Raw genomic sequence first — 17,750 nt, 5'->3', positions numbered from 1 at the left:
GTGGAGGATGGGGTGAGCAATTTTGGGGAAAGATTGGAAAGAACAATATGGGAATTATCTTGAACACCTTTCATATGAAAAGTACAATACACTCACACATAAAAAGTTTCACCTAGAATTTCAGGAATTTCAGGGCTCCCTGCAGCCCACACAGTGGGGCTGTGTGTGGATCCCAGGTTAAGAACCTCTCAATGCAATGGTCGCTAAACATCATTCTAGCCCTGAAAGCTTTCTCTGTGTGGGTTCCGACTGAGCCCAATTGTTTCCCAAACATGTTGTCTGCCCAGAGTAACTTTCTTTACTATCCACCTGTGTGAGTTACCATTCTACCTGTACATCAGGAAACAACTCAAATGCCCTCTCCTGACAAAAGCCCTGCAGCACCTGTTCTACAACTCTTTTACTTGTTTGTGTGCTCTGTGAGTCCTCCCTAATGGACTACGGGTTACACAGCTCTGCCTCCTGCCTCCTTATGCCACCTGGTCCTTAGTAGGTCATGGCAGAGACTTCCAGTCACCTTACTCAACTTCCATTCTTCTCTCTTCCTTAGTGATGGAATCCTGATAGTCTCTGGGTCAGGGGTGTGCTACTTCCTCAGCTTCACTTGCATCAAGGGGTGCTCAGTGATATGTAAGGGGGCATTACCGGTTGGGGCTTCCAGGACAACATTTAACAGAAGAATGACTCAGCTGGGAGCAGGTCTCCCCCTTTTCTTGCCCCCGCTTTTCCTGCCTGGAATACAGACATGATGGAATACAGCCATTTTATTACCCTGAGCAAGAAGGTGGAAGGAGCCTTGATCTCTGATGAAGGCTCAGAAGGCCCAGTCCCAGCTTTTTTTTTTTTTTTTTTTTTTTTTTGCGGTATGCGGGCCTCTCACTGCTGTGGCCTCTCCCGTTGCGGAGCACAGGCTCCGGACGCGCAGGCTCAGCGGCCACGGCTCACGGGCCCAGCCGCTCCGCGGCATGTGGGATCTTCCCGGACCGGGGCACGAACCCGTGTCCCCTGCATCGGCAGGCGGACTCTCAACCACTGTGCCACCAGGGAAGCCCCCAGTCCCAGCTTTGATCAACCACTTCCTAATATTTTCACGTAATAGAATAAACAACAAATTTGTTTAAGCCACCGCCACTGAGATCACTGCCACTGAGATTCTGTCCCTAGCAGCAGAATGCAATTTCTAACCAATTCATAGGTCACTAATTAACGTTTGTTATATTGAATTTAATTAGAATAATTTACTCTTGGAGATACTGTATGTACCCCAGCTTCAGTTCTGGAAGTGGGACACGAGGCTCTGCTGAGAAAGTTATCCTGGATTTGCCAGACTCTTGATGGAAATGTTGGTTTTGACAACTTCCTCCTGGAAATATATGTAAGAGAAGGAAATGAGAGGGGACCTAAAATTGCCGAGTTCTTAGGCTTCTATTGGAGTGTTTCTCAGGGAACGGGCAGGCTCATGCGCTTCAGAATCACCTGGATCCTTTTCCCATCTATTCCGTCAGGCCCTGGAGGGCTGAGTCTGAGGAATTTTCACAATAACATTTGAAGCTTATTGCTCCGGTTGTTGTGGTAGGTTATCTCACCAGGGAATCAAATTATTACATTAATTATATCGAATTGTGTTGAACTGAATTAATAGGGAGGTCCTTGGAAAGGAGAATTGAGTCTGAGTAATGCTAATGAGCAAGAAGCCATCCCTGCCTATTTTCCCAGAAGACCTGTGGCTTGGGTCTTGGGGCTGCCTTGGGAGAGGAGGCAAGATTCACTTTACCACTTTCTTTATGCCAAGAGTGAATTCATGCCACCAATCATTGGTTAATGCTTTCTCTGTTCGATGAAGTTTGGATGGAGGTCTTCAAGGAGCTTCTGTGGTGATGCAGATTAGGAGGGTACAGAGCATCACCTAGGGATTCTAGGGAAAATTACACATCACCTCTTTAAGTGGGCTCTAGGGTCTGGAGGCTGCTAGTAAACATTTCTTTACATCAGTAGTTCTCAAAATGTGGTCTGGGGATCAGCAGCATCGGCATCTCTTGGAAATGGTTAGAAATGCAAATTTGGGGGCTCCACCCCAGACGAGCTGCCTCAGAAACACTGGGTATGGGGCCCAGGAATCTGTGTTTTACGAGTCCTCCAGGTAATTCTGATGTGTGCTTATGTTTGAGCTACTTTCAGCCTTTATGTCCTCCTGCCAGCCATTTAAAAAAAATTAATTTTAGGGCTTCCCTGGTGGTGCAGTGGTTGAGAGTCCGCCTGCCGATGCAGGGGACACGGGTTCATGCCCCGGTCTGGGAAGATCCCACATGCCACGGAGCGGCTGGGCCCGTGAGCCGTGGCCGCTGAGCCTGTGCCTCCGGAGCCTGTGCTCCGCAACGGGAGGGGCCACAGCAGTGAGAGGCCCGCATACTGCAAAAAAAAAAAAAAAAAATTAATTAATTTTATTTATTTATTTTTGGCTGTTGGGTCTTCGTTGCTGCACACGGGCTTTCTCTAGTTGCGGCGAGTGGGGGCTACTCTTCGTTGTGGTGCGCGGGCTTCTCATTGCTGTGGCTTCTCTTGTTGCGGAGCACAGGCTCTAGGCGCACGGGGTTCAGTAGTTGTGGCACGCAAGTTCAGTAGTTGTGGCACGCGAGTTCAGTAGTTGTGGCGCATGGGCTCTAGAACTCAGGCTCAGTAGCTGTGGCATATGGGTTTAGTTGCTCCACGGCATGTGGGATCTTCCCGGACCAGGGATCGAACCCATGTGCCCTGCATTCGTAGGCAGATTCTTAACCACTGCACCACCAGGGAAGTCCCTGTCATCCATTTTTTAATGGGCACAGAGATGAGAGATGGAGTGAGGTCCTGGGCTCAGTGAGTCTCCAGTAAGCCCCATTTTCCATGTTTGAGACATCCTTGGCTGGGCTGAGTGTCTGGTTTCCAGGCCACTCCTAACCGTGCCCTTCCTGTGACACACAGAGGACTGTTCCATGGGTTCTGAGCCAGGCCCTGAGCCATCTCACATCTAGGGACTAAGGGTGAGTCCTTCCAGATAGAGTCCCCTGATGATCAGCTTGTTCGTTTAAATGTAATTGAATCATGGGACTTCCCTGGTGCTCCAGTGGCTAAGGCTCCACGCTCCCAATGCAGGGGACCCGGGCTCTATCCCTGGTCAGGGAACTAGATCCACATGCCGCAACTAAGAGTTCGCATACCGCAACGAAGATCCCGCATGCCACAGCTAAGACCCGGCACAGCCAAATAAATAAATATCAAAAAATTTTAAAAATGTAATTGAATGAGCAGGACTTCAACACTAGCTGAGCTTTCCGGACCTACCTATATCAAGGATGGATATTGACTTGTCTGGCTGGAAGTCGGCCATCTACCTGTCCCCTCCTGTATGCCCCAGACTGTTTGCACCTTCCGCACGTTCCCACCCAACATCATGTTCTCAATTCCATTTGGTTCCAAACAAACTTACTGTATATTTTTAGTGCAATCCCAGTTTCCACCAGCCCATCTCATTTGAAAAATGAATATTTTTCCACCTATATCATTTGCTATGTAATCAAAATTTAAGCAACCCTTTTTGAACAGATAACTGCCCTAAACCTCTCCTTTCTGGAAAACTCGTGTTTCCTGCCCTGTGCCACCTTCCTTGCTCCACTCCAATGGGAGCATCTTACCCACAGGGAACTAACTGCAGGGAGAGTTGGAAGATGGTGAGGCAGGGACTGTTTTCCAAGTCAAAAATTGGAGCACACGATTTAACAAAGGAATTTGTGACATTTATATTCTTTATTGACCTGATTCTATTCATTTACTCTTTGCCAACATATTGGAATTTCTAGGACAGCTAAACGGTTTATGGGGACAAGGAGGTGGAATATTTGTAAACGGGAACAGAACACATGAGAAGCATGATCCAGCTCCAAGGCTTAAAACCTAACTGTCTACAAGGCTGGGCAGGTACGTAAATGAGAAGAGGGCAAAAGACAGGGGTGGGGTTAAACTGGGGCCACACACCCCTCTAAAAGGAGCACAAGTGGATGTGTTGCGGTGGATGGTTGTTAGAAGGAAGTGAAACTCCAAGCTGGCCTGACCTTCCGATTTGTCAAGAGAAATTAGAAATCTGGGGGTTTTTTTTAATGTAAAATTTCTCTCTCTCTCTCTCTCTCTCTCTTTCACACACACACACACACACACACACACACACACACACACACACACCCCATCATGCAAGCTAAACAAAATATTTGCAGGAGGTTACATAGCTTCTGGTTTAGGTAGACAAATAATGTAACAAGGGGTATGGAAAAATACCATGGAAGCAAAAGGAGTAACGAACTCTATCTGGGAGGAAAGGGAAGGGCAGGCTTCCTCAGGGATGTGATGGTTGACCTGGGCTGTGTAGATTAGGCCAGGATTCTTCTTGTCAAGAAAGTGGGGAAGTGTAACTCTGTGAGGGGATGACTGTGTTAACTTACATTATTGTGCTGATCATTTTGCAATATATATATATATATATATATATACACACACACACATACATACTTATGTATACATATATGTATAAAATTTTAAAAAAAAGAAAGTGGAGAGAACATGCGTGCCCAGTGAGCAGTACTGCTCACTCTGTGTGGCTGGAGTACTGGGTGAGGTTAGGGAAGGAGTGGGACACAGATGGAGAGGACAGCCTCGAAGGCCCTTCTCATGCCGCATGTGGGATCTTAGTTCCCCGACCAGGGAATGAACCCATGACCCCTGCAGTGAAAGCGCAGAGTCTTAACCACTGGACCGCCAGGGAGGTCCCTGACCAAGACATTCTTTTTTTTTTTTTTAACATCTTTATTGGAGTATAATTGCTTTACAATGGTGTGTTAGTCTCTGTTGTATAACAAAGTGAATCAGCTATACATATACATATATCCCCATATCTCTTCCCTCTTGCATCTCCCTCTCTCCCACCCTCCCTATCCCACCCCTCTAGGTGGTCACAAAGCACCAAGCTGATCTCCCTGTGCTATGCAGCTGCTTCCCACTAGCTATCTATTTTACATTTGGTAGTGTATATATGTCCATGCCACTCTCTCACTTTGTCCCAGCTTACCCTTCCCCCTCCCCGTACCCTCAAGTCCATTCTCTAGTAGGTCTGCGTCTGTATTCTCATCTTGCCCCTAGGTTCTTCTGACCATTTTTTTGGTTTGCTTTTTAGATTCCATATATATGTGTTAGCATACGGTATTTGTTTTTCTCTTGCTGACTTACTTCACTCTGTAGGACAGACTCTAGGTCCGTCCACCTCACTACAAATAACTCAATTTCGTTTCTTTTTATGGTTGAGTAATATTCCATTGTATATATGTGCCACATCTTCTTTATCCATTCATCTGTTGATGGACACTTAGGTTGCTTCCATGTCCTGACTACTGTAAATAGAGCTGCAATGAACGTTGTGGTACATGAGTCTTTTTGAATTATGGTTTTCTCAGACGTTCTTACTTTATCCTGTGGGCAATGGGAGTGGCACGATCAGATTGGCATTATTCACGGTCATTCTGGGGACTCAGGTGGAGGGCAGACAGAAAGCTCTCTCCTGGAGCCGTCAAACATCTCCTGGAATGGTTCAGGAGGGAACCGGGGCGGTTCCTAAAGGCACTTCGGTCCAGAAGGCCTGCAGCCCTCAGGTCCAACTCTGGCCCTGCCCCCACTGGGCTCCCAGCCTAAGATACTATGGTAATGAGGCAGGTACTGCAAAGGAGGCAGAGGAGCTTGGGTGCCGTGGGGTAGGCAGTGGGCAGTTTCCTTTCCTCTTGGCCTGGGAAGTGGCTGTAGCAGCCAGCAGTGCTGTGGTTACCAGGGCCTTGGGTTTCAACACGTTTGTTTTTGAAGAAACGTTGCAATACCTTTTAAATCAGCGCCTTGGACAGGATCCAAGGACAGTAGCAAGGACCAGCCTCTGTAGTACTTCTTAAAGAAGTAGCTGCAGAGGGAGGGAGCCTCGGAACCTGGATTGCTGGGAGAGCCCAAGTTCAGGCAGGGCTTGGAAGGTGGGCAAGGTGGAAGGAGATCAGATCTCCAGGTCACCCCATTTCCACTCTTCCTTCCTTAGGACACTTTTGCATCCAGAGCACTTGAAGATGAACAGTGTTCCGAGCTGTCCTGGAAAACCAGAACTAGTAGGTAGGGAAGCCCAGGAATGTGGGGTCCAGCTCCTTGGGAAGGAAGACCTTCCAACTGGTCCAAGATTCAGGGGTCTGGCTTGACAGGGAGTGAGGTCCCCATTGTGGGAGGTATGCAAGGAGAGGCTAACATTGATAGGGCATGTTGGAGAAAGTACTGCAAGGGCCTGCTGAGATAGGGGTCCTGGGGGAATGGGTGCTCAGATCCACTGTGATTGTGACTGGAAGGGGTATTTATTGTGGTACCCCTTCAGAGACAGTAGTTCTTCCTCAAAGGAATCAAGATTGGCATTCAAGGGGTTTCCCTGGTGGCGCTGTGGTTGAGAGTCCGCCTGCCGATGCAGGGGACATGGGTTCGTGTCCCGGTCTGGGAAGATCCCCCATGCCGCGGAGCAGCTGGGCCCGTGAGCCATGGCCGCTGAGCCTGCGCGTCTGGAGCCTGTGCTCCGCAACGGGAGAGGCCACAACAGTGAGAGGCCCGCGTACCGCAAAAAAAAAAAAAAAAAAAAGATTGGCATTCAAGAGACTTTCATTCTAGTACACGTTGATGGGAATGTAAAATGGTACAGTCCCTATGGAAAACAATGTGGACAGTTCTCAAAAAATTAAAAAATATGGTAATATGATCCAGCAGTCTCACTTCTGGGTATATAGCCAAAAGAATTGAAATCAGGACCATGAAGAGTTATCTGCACTCCCAGTGTTCACTGAAACATTATTAACAAAAGCCAAGATATGGAAACACCCAAATGTCCACTGACAGATAAATGGTTGTATGCATACAACCAAAGTTTAGTTAGCCTTTAAAGAGAGAAATTCTGCCACTTGTGACAACATGGCTGAACCTGGAGGACATTATGCTAAGTGAAATAAACCAGGCACAGAAGGATACTGCATGATTCCACTTGTATCTCAAATAGTCTCAGAGAAGCAGGGAAAGGTGGTTCTAGAGATCTGTGGTACAACATAGGGTCTGCAGTTAACAATACTAAAGTATTGTGCTCTGAAACACTTGTTAAGAGAGTGGATCTCATGTTTCGTGTTCTTACCACAAAAACGAAACCAAAAAACAAAGGGGCACAAGGAAACTTTCGGAAGTGATGGCCATGTCTATTACCTTGCCTGTGGTGATGGTATCAGGGGTGCGTGCATATGTCCAAACTCATCTAATCATGTATGTTAAATATGTACCTTTTTTTTATATATCATTTATACCTCAAGAAAGTTGTTTTAGAAAAGAGAGAGACTTTCATTCTGATCCTTGGCTTGCTATCGATTTGCATTTTGACCCTGGATAATTCACATACATTCACTTCTCTAGCCTCACATCTCCCCACCCCACACTTTACCCAGTGCCTGGCATGGAGTAAGCACTAGCAAAGATTTGGTTTTTGTTTGTTTTGTTTTTGTAAATTTTAAAAACTCCTACAGTATATATACATATATTTTTTGGCCGTACCACACAGCTTGTGGGATCTTTTTTTTTTTTTTTTTTTTTTTGCAGTACGCGGGCCTCTCACTGTTGTGGCCTCTCCCGTTACGGAGCACAGGCTCCGGACACGCAGGCCCAGCGGCCATGGCCCATGGGCCCAGCCGCTCTGCGGCACGTGGGACCCTCCGGGACCGGGGCACAAACCCGCATTCCCCGCATCGGCAGGCGGACTCCCAACCACTGTGCCACCAGGGAAGCCCAGCTTGCGGGATCTTAATTCCCTGACTAGGGACTGAACCCGGCCCCCAGCAGTGGAAGTGTGGAGTCCTAACCACTGGACCGCCAGAACATTCCCAGCAAAGGTTCGTTGAACAAATGAATGAATGGATGAATTAGCTGGATGGGGTCCGAAGTTGGACTGGGATCAGCAGGCCTCAGAGGCTGCCTGAACCTCCTGAAATTACATTTACAGCTCTGCATGTATGAGCAATTCAGGTTTTTTCTGGGTAGAGGGTCTGTAGCTTTAATCACTATTGCCATCATTTATGGAGGATTTGTTACAGCAAGCTAAGGTCTGTACATATTTTATCACATTTAATCTTCAGGAACCATGAGGGAGGTTGGAGGGGTTAGTATTTCCACTGTACTGAAGTGGAAACTTGGGTTTGGGGAGTGTAAGGACTCGCTTAGGGTCATATACTGGAGTCGAACCCAGGTGCACGAGACTCCACAAAATAAGCTGTAAGCCACCGCCGTAAATTACTACAGCTTCTCAGAGGGATCTGTGACCGCAGAAGATGAAAACATTCTAGGACCCTGGAGTTCTGTTTCTCTGTGGGACTGTGGGGAATGGGGAGAAAGGGGTGGAGGTGGAAGAGGAAGCCAGCCAGCCAGCCGGAGCAGGACAGCGCCCATGCCAGCAAGGGCTGCTATTTAGAGCAGCCCCAGAGCCCCCAGAAAGGATGATAAGGGGTAGGCAGGGAAGAGCAGTTGTAAGAGGAGCCCGGGGAGGGGGAGGCAGCCATCTCCTCCCCCGCCCCTGCTGCCTCCAGCTCACCCTGCCGCCTGATGTCTAAATAAGGTTTAGAAGCACATTCTAGGCAGCTAAAAATAAACTCTGGCTCCCCCTCCTGCCCTTGGGCTTTGGCGACCTCCCCAGCCCCGTCAGGGCTCCCCTGGGCAGGACCAGCTCTCGGAGCCCGCCCTTGCCGGAGCTATAGAATCTTGTGTCGCTGAGGACCCCAGGGTTCTGGTGGGAAAGCTTCCCACCGCAAGAAGACCTGGACCAGAAATCAGGACGCCCGACTCCAACTCTCGGCTCTGCCCTAACAAAGCTGGGCAAGTCCCTTTTTTCTTTGAACCTCAGTCTCCCCACATGTCAAATGCGGGCGCTTGACAATGATGTAAAGCGCTGGCATTCTTGAATGAATTCAGGATCCCACACTCAAAACTTCAGAGAGTGCCCACTGGGGTTCTTTAGGGTACATCTGTCCTGCAGACCCATGCCGTCTTTTACTAGGATCTTAATTCGCTGCCCAGTCCTTAACGATTTGAAACATTCACATAAAAATCTGGATTTCCAGCTTCTCTTGAAATATCGGGTCTGTCCACAACTGGGCCAGTGTGTCAGGAAACAAGAAGCCCGAATTGGGTAGCTGTCGCCCCCTGCTGGCAGAATTAACGTACTACAGGTGGCGGCTGACGCCCTCACTCACATTTCTGCCCAGCCTTGCAGTTGTGCGAGGCACCTGGAGCAATACGAGTGAGTACTCTGCGTGCTGGCCGATTCAGTTTTACAGCCTAGGGTCGGGACATTGGCATTGCTCTGCCCAGCTAATGCTAACAGCAATTTTAGTTATCTGACTCTAGCTGATTAGTGTTCAGTTAGCACAGCCTTGAGGTCAGAGGGGACAAGAAAGGGAATAAAGTTTTGGATAGAGAGGGAACTCAGTTTTAGGCGGACTCGGTTTCAACTGTCAAGGTCCCCATGAAGGAGTTTTGACCGTGGTGCTGCCCGGCTGAAATCTGTTGCCAGCGCATTGCGAGCCTGTCCCTGAGTCCAGGTCCCAAGCCCTCAGAAAGCACAAGATCCTCATACCCTCCCCCTTAACCCCACCCCTGGTGGGAGTCATCAGACAAGTAAGGTTCTTAAGTATTGCCCTCCTTCCTGATAAGTCAGTAGGATTGCCCTTGGTTGAAAAATTACTGGCAAAAACAGTCAGGGTCGGGCTTCCCTGGTGGTGCAGTGGTTGAGAGTCCACCTGCCAATGCAGGGGACACGCGTTCGTGCCCCGGTCTGGGAATATCCCACATGCCACGGAGCGGCTGGGCCCGTGAGCCATGGCCGCTGAGCCTGCGCGTCCGGAGCCTGTGCTCCGCAACGGGAGAGGCCCCAATAGTGAGAGGCCCGCGTACCACAAAAACAAAAAAACAGAACAGTCAGGGTCTGTTAAACTCAAATTATCTTTAGCACCACTTTGGAGACCAGACAAGGGGCAGGGAAGGAATCAGGAGGAAGGGTAGCAAAGGTTGAGCAGACCTGTTCAAAGAACAGGCTTCAGGACAGCCTGCTTGGATTCACCCAGCTCTCCTTGAGAAACTCACTGAAGCTAGACACTTCACAGAACCAAAGGATGCTGCATGTGGACTGACCTTCAGACATCATGGAATCCATCCTGCCTCTACAAGCAGTAGGGCGATGAGGTGTAGAGTGAGAACCTGCGAACAGCTGAGGCTTTGTCCTTTCTGCTGGGTTTCAGTAAACAGAGGAGAAGGGGAAAGTTCACCAGATGCCTTCCTTGGAAGGAAATAGTGACTCCATCTGTATCCCAACCCTGCAACTCAGTGGTGGAGACAGTGTCTGGTACTGACCCTTGCTACTCTGTGGTCTTCTGGGTAACAGCCTTGGCCTCATCATCAGCTTCTTAGAAATGCAAATTCTTGGGCTCTGCCCAGCACTGCTGAATCATAATCTGCATTTTAATGAGATCCCAGGTGTTTGCATGTGTATTACCACTAGAGAAAAGTTGCTTTAGTCCAGTAGTTCTCCAAGTTGGCTGCACCTTGGAATCCTCTGGGGGTTACTTTAAAAAATGTTGCTGCATGTGTCCCACCATGGGCAGCAGTCTGGGCCTGGGCTCCCAAGTGATTTGTTTAAAGCTCTCCAGGTGCTACAGCCATTAAAAAGAAGGATTTAGGGACATCCGTGGTGGCGCAGTGGTTAAGAATCGCCTGCCAATGCAGGGGACACGGGTTTGAGCCCCGGTCCGGGAAGATCCCACATGCCACAGAGCAACTAAGCCCATGCGCCACAACAACTGAGCCTGCGCTCTAGAGCCCGCGAGCCACAACTACTGAGCCCACATGCCACAACTACTGAAGCCCGCGCACCTAGAGGCCGTGCTCCACAACAAGAGAAGCCACCGCAATGAGAAGCCTGCGCACCACAACGAAGAGTAGTCCCCGCTTGCCGCAACTAGAGAAAGCCCGAGCGCAGCAATGAAGACCTAATGCAGCCCCAAATTTTTAAATTAAATAAATAAATAAATAAAAATAAAGCTCTCGAGGTGATTCCAGTGTGTAACCAGCATTGAGAATCACAGCTCCAGGCAAAGGCTCTAATGAGATGAAAATCTGGGGGTATCAAGGCAATGCAAATTTGGGTGGGGCTTCCCACCCTGGGCCTTCCCTTGGCACCTTTCCCAGCCCTGCTGGGCCTGCCCAACCAGTCCAACCCCTGCTCCCCAAGGCACTGTCAGGCCTCCAGCTGCTCTCAGGTTTCAGAAGGGTGAGGTGAGAAAGGGGTTCGTGCTCTTATTAGCTTTGCAATTCTGCCCAGGGGTGTGGCCCTGAGCCGAGAGGCCAGAAACCTGGATTCTCATCCCATTTCAGCTGGGTGGCCTTCGGCAAGGTCTGTCCCTCCCTGGGCTTCAATTTCTTGATCTCTAAAATGGGCTAGTCAGAGGAGATGAAATAACTTCTAGTGTTCCTTCCAGTTTTCTACTGTGTAGACAGACTCTCAAAGTTGAAAGGGAACTTGGAGGTCATCTAGTTTAATCGGACCTTCTTACAAATGGGGAAACTGAGGCCCGGTAAGGTTAAAGGCATTGTTTAAGTCAGAAATACCATTACCTTGGCTTCCTTGGTGGAGCAGTGGTTGAGAATCCGCCTGCCAATGCAGGGGACATGGGTTTGAGCCCTGGTCCGGGAAGATCCCACATGCCGCAGAGCAACTAAGCCCGTGTGCTACAACTGCTGAGCCTGTGCTCTAGAGCCCACGAGCCACAACTACTGAGCCCGTGTGCCACAATGACTGAAACCTGCGCGGCTAGAGCCCGTGCTCCGCAACAAGAGGAGCCACCACAATGAGAAGCCCGTGCACCGCAATGAAGAGTAGCCCCCGCTCACCACAACTAGAGAAAGCCCGCACACAGCAACAAAGACCCAATGCAGCCATAAATAAATAGATACATTTATATATAAAAAAAGAAATACCATTACCACTGAGAGAAAAGTTTTGACTTCAGTGGAAAACTCTTCATTGTCTAGAGCATACCCTTCTACATATCTGCTTCTGGTTCTGTGGAGACTCTGTGTCTGTCATTGAAGGTTATCTACATCTGAAGTTGTAGATAACCCATAACAATAGAAAATAATCTTTGCCTAAAGACATTTCATTTTTGTCCTGTGGAGGTTAAATTGACTTCCCTGCCCCACTATGGAAGAGGCTGATTTTGCCTCCATTTCTACTTTTATCTCAATATTCCTGATCCATACTTGTGTTTGTTCTTTGAACTCTCCTTTGCACTGGTTGTAACAGCTCACAGGTTCCCTCACTGAAGGAGTTAAAAATAAAATCACTACTGCATTTCATATCTGTTCGAGAGTTATGATTTTACCTTCTTTTTAAAAATTACCCTTGGGCTTCCCTGGTGGTGCAGTGGTTAAGAATACGCCTGCCAGTGCAAGGGACATGGGTTTGAGCCCTGGTCCGGGAAGATCCCACATGCCGCGGAGCAACTAAGCCTGTGCGCCACAACTGCTGAGCCGGTGCTCTAGAGCCTATGCTCCACAACAAGAGAAGCCACCGCAATGAGGAGCCCGCGCACCGCAACGAAGAGTAGCCCCCGCTCGCCGCAATTAGGGAAAGCCTGCACACAGCAAAGAAGACCCAATGCATACAAAAATAAATAAATTAAGTAAATAATTTTTTTAAATAAATAAAAAATACCCTTTAGGGCTTCCCTGGTGGCGCAGTGGTTGAGAGTCCGCCTGCCGATTCAGGGGACGTGGGTTCGTGCCCCGGTCCGGGAGGATCCCACATGCCGCGGAACGGCTGGGCCCGTGGGCCATGGCCGCTGGGCCTGCGCATCCGGAGCCTGTGCTCCGCAACGGGAGAGGCCGCAGCAGTGAGAGGCCCGCGTACCGCAAACAAACAAACAAACAAACAAAAAACCTTTAATAACAAAAAGAGTTAAGATTTTAAAACCAGAGGTCCAGGCTAAATTTGGGATTGAAACCCACAGAGACCAGGCAGTAACAAAAGTGAGAGATGCACAGCTTGTAGGGGCTGTTGGAGGCTGCAGAATCCCATCGGTGACAACTCAGCTTCAACAGACTGTTGCCCTGTAGAAATGCAGGCCAGTGTTTCCAGATTCTCTGAGTTTTTCAGGAAAGCTGGAAGTCCATAATTTAATGAGAAATCACCTGCTTTTATTATACACTGACAACCAAGTAAAAACCAACTACACACACTACTATCTATAAAATAGGTAAATAGCAAGGTCCTACTGTATAGCACAGGGAACTATATTCAATGTCTTGTAATAACCTATAATGGAAAAGAATCTGAAAAAGAATACATACATATATATGTATATACATCTGAATCACTATATGTATATAGTTTCTGGATCAGAAACTAACATATTGTAAACCAACTATACTTCAATTAAAAAAAAAAGTAAAAATTCTAAGAAACACTACATAGACAAACAAATGATATTTGAGGCTTGTGTTGCCGTCTGTGACATCTTCACATGCATTTGAGGTGGTAAGCATTCCTCACTAAATCTGAAATTGAGCAGGACCCTGAGGGACACTCCCGGGTACAACAACCTTTCTATGTCCCCCGTTTCTTGTTTGTAGAAAAAGGGTTTTAGTCTCCTAGACCTTCCCTGAGTTCCAAAGAGCAGATTCAAGCAGATTCAGGGAAGTGAGGGAGTGCAAAAACAAAGGAAAAGTAGCCAACAAAAAGTACGTCAGCGATGAAACAGAGTCCTAGCTTCTCAGGGGATGGACACAACACTCTGACACATGTCTTTGAGTTGTTCTGCAAGAACTAAGGCTCCCACCCAGATGGAGGGTGGTGAGGACATGCTGAGACCCCAGACTGGTCAGAGCCAGGAGGCTGGTGGTTGAGATTCCTGGGACACCCTGTGACCTCACTACCAACCAATCAGAAGAAAGTCATGCACCCTGCAGCTGGCACCCAAATGTTGCCTTTAAAAACTATTCCCTGAAAACCACTGGGAGGTTCTGGTCTTTTGAGCAGGTGCTGCCTCTTCACCTTGCTTGGCCCTGCAATAAAACTTTCTCAGCTCCACACTCCAATGTTTCAGTTTGTTTGGCCTGGTGCGTGACCTTTGGGTTCAGCAACAAGGGCACTTCCCACACCAGGCTTTACGCTCACACTGGGTCTCCAATCACACACAAGCAAGGCTGGGAGGTCATCTTGAGCCATGTTATTCCAGGGCTCAGACCCAGTTGCTCCTCCAGGAAGCCCATGATGATGAACATTAGAGTGGCAACAACTTTCAAGTTGCAACCCATCACTCCTGGAATGTGGGTTCTTCAAGGATAATGGTCTTATTTTAGTAATTGTCACTTTTGTTTGTTTGGGTTTTTTTTTGGCCGCACCATGCAGCATGCAGAATCTTAGTTCCTGACCAGGGATCGAACCCGTGCCCCTTGCAGTGGAAGCGTGGAGTCTTAACCACTGGAACACCAGGGAAGTCCCGTAATTGCCACTTTTAGGTACATGTGCGTCTATTGTATGCCAGGTGCTTTATGTCAACCTTGGTCATACATTTGAATCATCTGGGATTAAAAAAAAAACAAAAAACCAACCTTGGGTCCCACCTCCAGAGATTTAGGTGTAGTTGGTCCGGAGTATGGCCTGGCGATTGGGAATTGTAAACGCCCTGCAGAGAAGTGCAGTGTGCAGTCCTGGCTAAGAATGATGGCCTGATGGTCTGGACCATTTAAAATTTTACAATGGCTCTTCTCCCAGATGTTTCTATTTCTCCCAGATGGTCTGAGAGTTATTAGACTCAAGAATGCTGACCACCTGCACTTTGTATTACTTTAACCTGATTTCTTGTCTTTTGGTATTAATACTCTTGGATAGTATCTTGTTTGTCTTGTCAACTAAGAAAAAAAAAACAACCAATCAAACAAACCCAAAAATGAGAGTTGTGAGTTTCAGTTTTCTTTGGGGACTTACTGAGGACTGTAGCCGAGGAGACAGCCTCTCAGTCCTGAGGAACTGCTCTGAAGAGGTGGAGGGAGTTGGGGGAGAGGTCAGTATATGTGTAATTCTGGTGAAAGTGTTCATGCAATCAAGCACACATCTCTTGAATAGACCCTAGTTTTTGTGGAGGTGGGGTAGGGTTATAGGAATGGGGGCAGGGCCTTTATTTTGTCAATTCCAAACTCCCTAACTATCCCTTCTGTTCACCCTTCCCCACTGGTAACAATAAGTTCATTTCCTAAGTCTGTGAGTCTGTTTCTGTTTGGTAAATAAGTTCATTTGTATCATTTCTTTTTAGATTCCGCATATCCTTTGATATTTCTCTTTCTCTGTCTGACTTAACTTCATTCAGTATGACTGACAATCTCCATGTCATCCCTGTTGCTGCAAATGGTATTATTTCATTCTTTTTAATGGCTGAGTAATATTACATTGTGTATATGTATAAGGTGAAAGGTTAATCAGCAACTACCTGCATGATCGGCTGGACATGCAGCTAATGATGTTTCTAGTCCTCGAAGTAGAACGGCTCCAGTATGTTCAGTTATCAACAGGAAACAGTGGCCCCCTTGCAAGGGTTACTAACCCAAAGAGCTGGGCGGGGAGGGAGGGAGGCTCCAACAGTCCCCCTGGCAACTAAGGAGCCCTTCTGACGTCATGCCCCCTGTAACTAATAGCCTCCTCCTCCCCTGTGTAGCGGAGATTGCAGCTGTGCCCTGCCAGCTGCCATCCGTACACAGTGGGGGGTCGTTCCAGGACATTTGCCTCTGACTTGCAAGATTCCCTGTCCAATAGTTAATGCCTCTGCCCCTGACTCCCTCTGGGTTCTTTCTTCAGTCTCATGGCTGGGCGACTGCAAGGACTGCAGGACTTCGGGGTGCAGCCCTACATCATTTCCTCCCAGCTCCTAAAGTCTCCATTATCTCAGCCTCAGGCACACTCCTTCACACAAGAAGTCAATGGTCTTGGGCAGTAAAAGGTCAAATCTCCTGGCCACTTAGGAGAACCTCTCAATGAGGGGGCACATCCCTTGGGAATTAGAGTGCCTGACATCTCCATCTGGAGGGCTTTGGAGGAGATTGTGCAAAGCCAGAGACACAGTGACTGGAAACCAAGGCCATAAGGAAGATGCAAGAAAGAACAGGACAGTAGCTTGTTCAGGGTGCTTGCTTCCAGTCAGGCAGACCCAGGCTTGTCTTGTAAGAGCCTGAGCAGGGGCCTTAACCTCTCTGGGCTCAGTTTCCTCATTTGCAAAACAAGGATTAATAATAATAATAATAACAGCAACAAACTACCTCCCAGTACTAAGCTATTCACTCATTCAAAAAATATTTATAGATTCAAGTCAGACAAAATAAAGGCCCTGCCCCCATTCCTATAACCCTACCCCACCTCCACAAAAACTAGGGTCTATTCAAGAAAAGCAATCCGCAAGTAAAGAGTAAAACAAAGAATGTTGCCCACCATCCAGTTCTACCTACAGTGCAGCCTGAAAGGGGTTCAGGGAGGAGATTAGGATGAGACACTCTGTGCTCTGGGAAAACTGACAGAACAGGCCTTAGATATTTAGATATGTTCAGGAAGAATTTTTATGAACCTGATTCTTGCATCTTCCTGTAATTAGAAAAGCACTAAAACCATTGACTAAGATATCTGTTCTTTGTGACTAGCAGCAACCTTCTACCGAGATGTGTGCTTGATTGCATGAACCCTTTCATTAGTTTGACACCACTTATACCTCTGAGGGAACAGCCTCAGGAGAAGTGAGTTCTAGTTTTGCTTCTGCTATGTGACATTGGACAAGTCCTCTCACTCAGGGGGCCTGAAATTGCACTTGTGTATAATGAAGAGGTTGTGCTAGATGAGAGAGGGAAGGGATTATCAGAATGGGAGGAAGGTGTACAATTAGAAAAGCATATTAAAAGATCAGGTGAAGTCTAGAGCTTAGTTAATACATCAATGCTGGTTCCTAGTTTTTATAAAAAAATACCCTTATATCTTAATGTTAACAATGGGGAAACTAGGAGAGAGTTTTGCACTATTTTTGCAACTTTTCTGTAATCTAAAATTAATTCCAAAATTAAAAATTTCTTTTAAAAGATGATTAGGTTGTTTTAAATTCTATTGATGCGTTCATTTACTCAACAAAGATTGCCTATTATGTGTCACATTACTAGTGACCAGAAGTCATGGTTCCACCCCTTGTGGGGTTTACAATCTAATGGTAATTTGGCAGGAATAGGGTCCCTATTGCTTTTAAAAAAATTAAACCTCAACTACGAAGTGTAGTAGCTTAGGGAAATCTTGGCTGATGAGGTATATACAAGCAGAATCCTTGCTCTATCTCTTAGCTGTGTGACCTTGGCAAAGCTAACCTGCTTTATCATGTATGTTTCCTCAGTGGTAAAGTGGAGCAAAAAAATGGATTCCCTCGTTAAGTGCTTAACAGCGCTTGGCATGCATTAAAGCACTTACTAAAAATGATCATTATCATTAAAATAATTATTTAAAAGACACAGTGATTTGTAACACAGCTAAGGGGAAGCGTAGTATCGACAGGGAGCATGATATTTTTGTCAAGAAGGACTTGGGCGAACGAAAACATGACGGCCCTTCCAGC

This window comes from Delphinus delphis, chromosome 3 (assembly GCF_949987515.2).
Source record: "Delphinus delphis chromosome 3, mDelDel1.2, whole genome shotgun sequence".
NCBI classification, from domain to species: Eukaryota; Metazoa; Chordata; class Mammalia; order Artiodactyla; family Delphinidae; genus Delphinus; species Delphinus delphis.
This window is presented reverse-complemented; position numbering follows the sequence as displayed.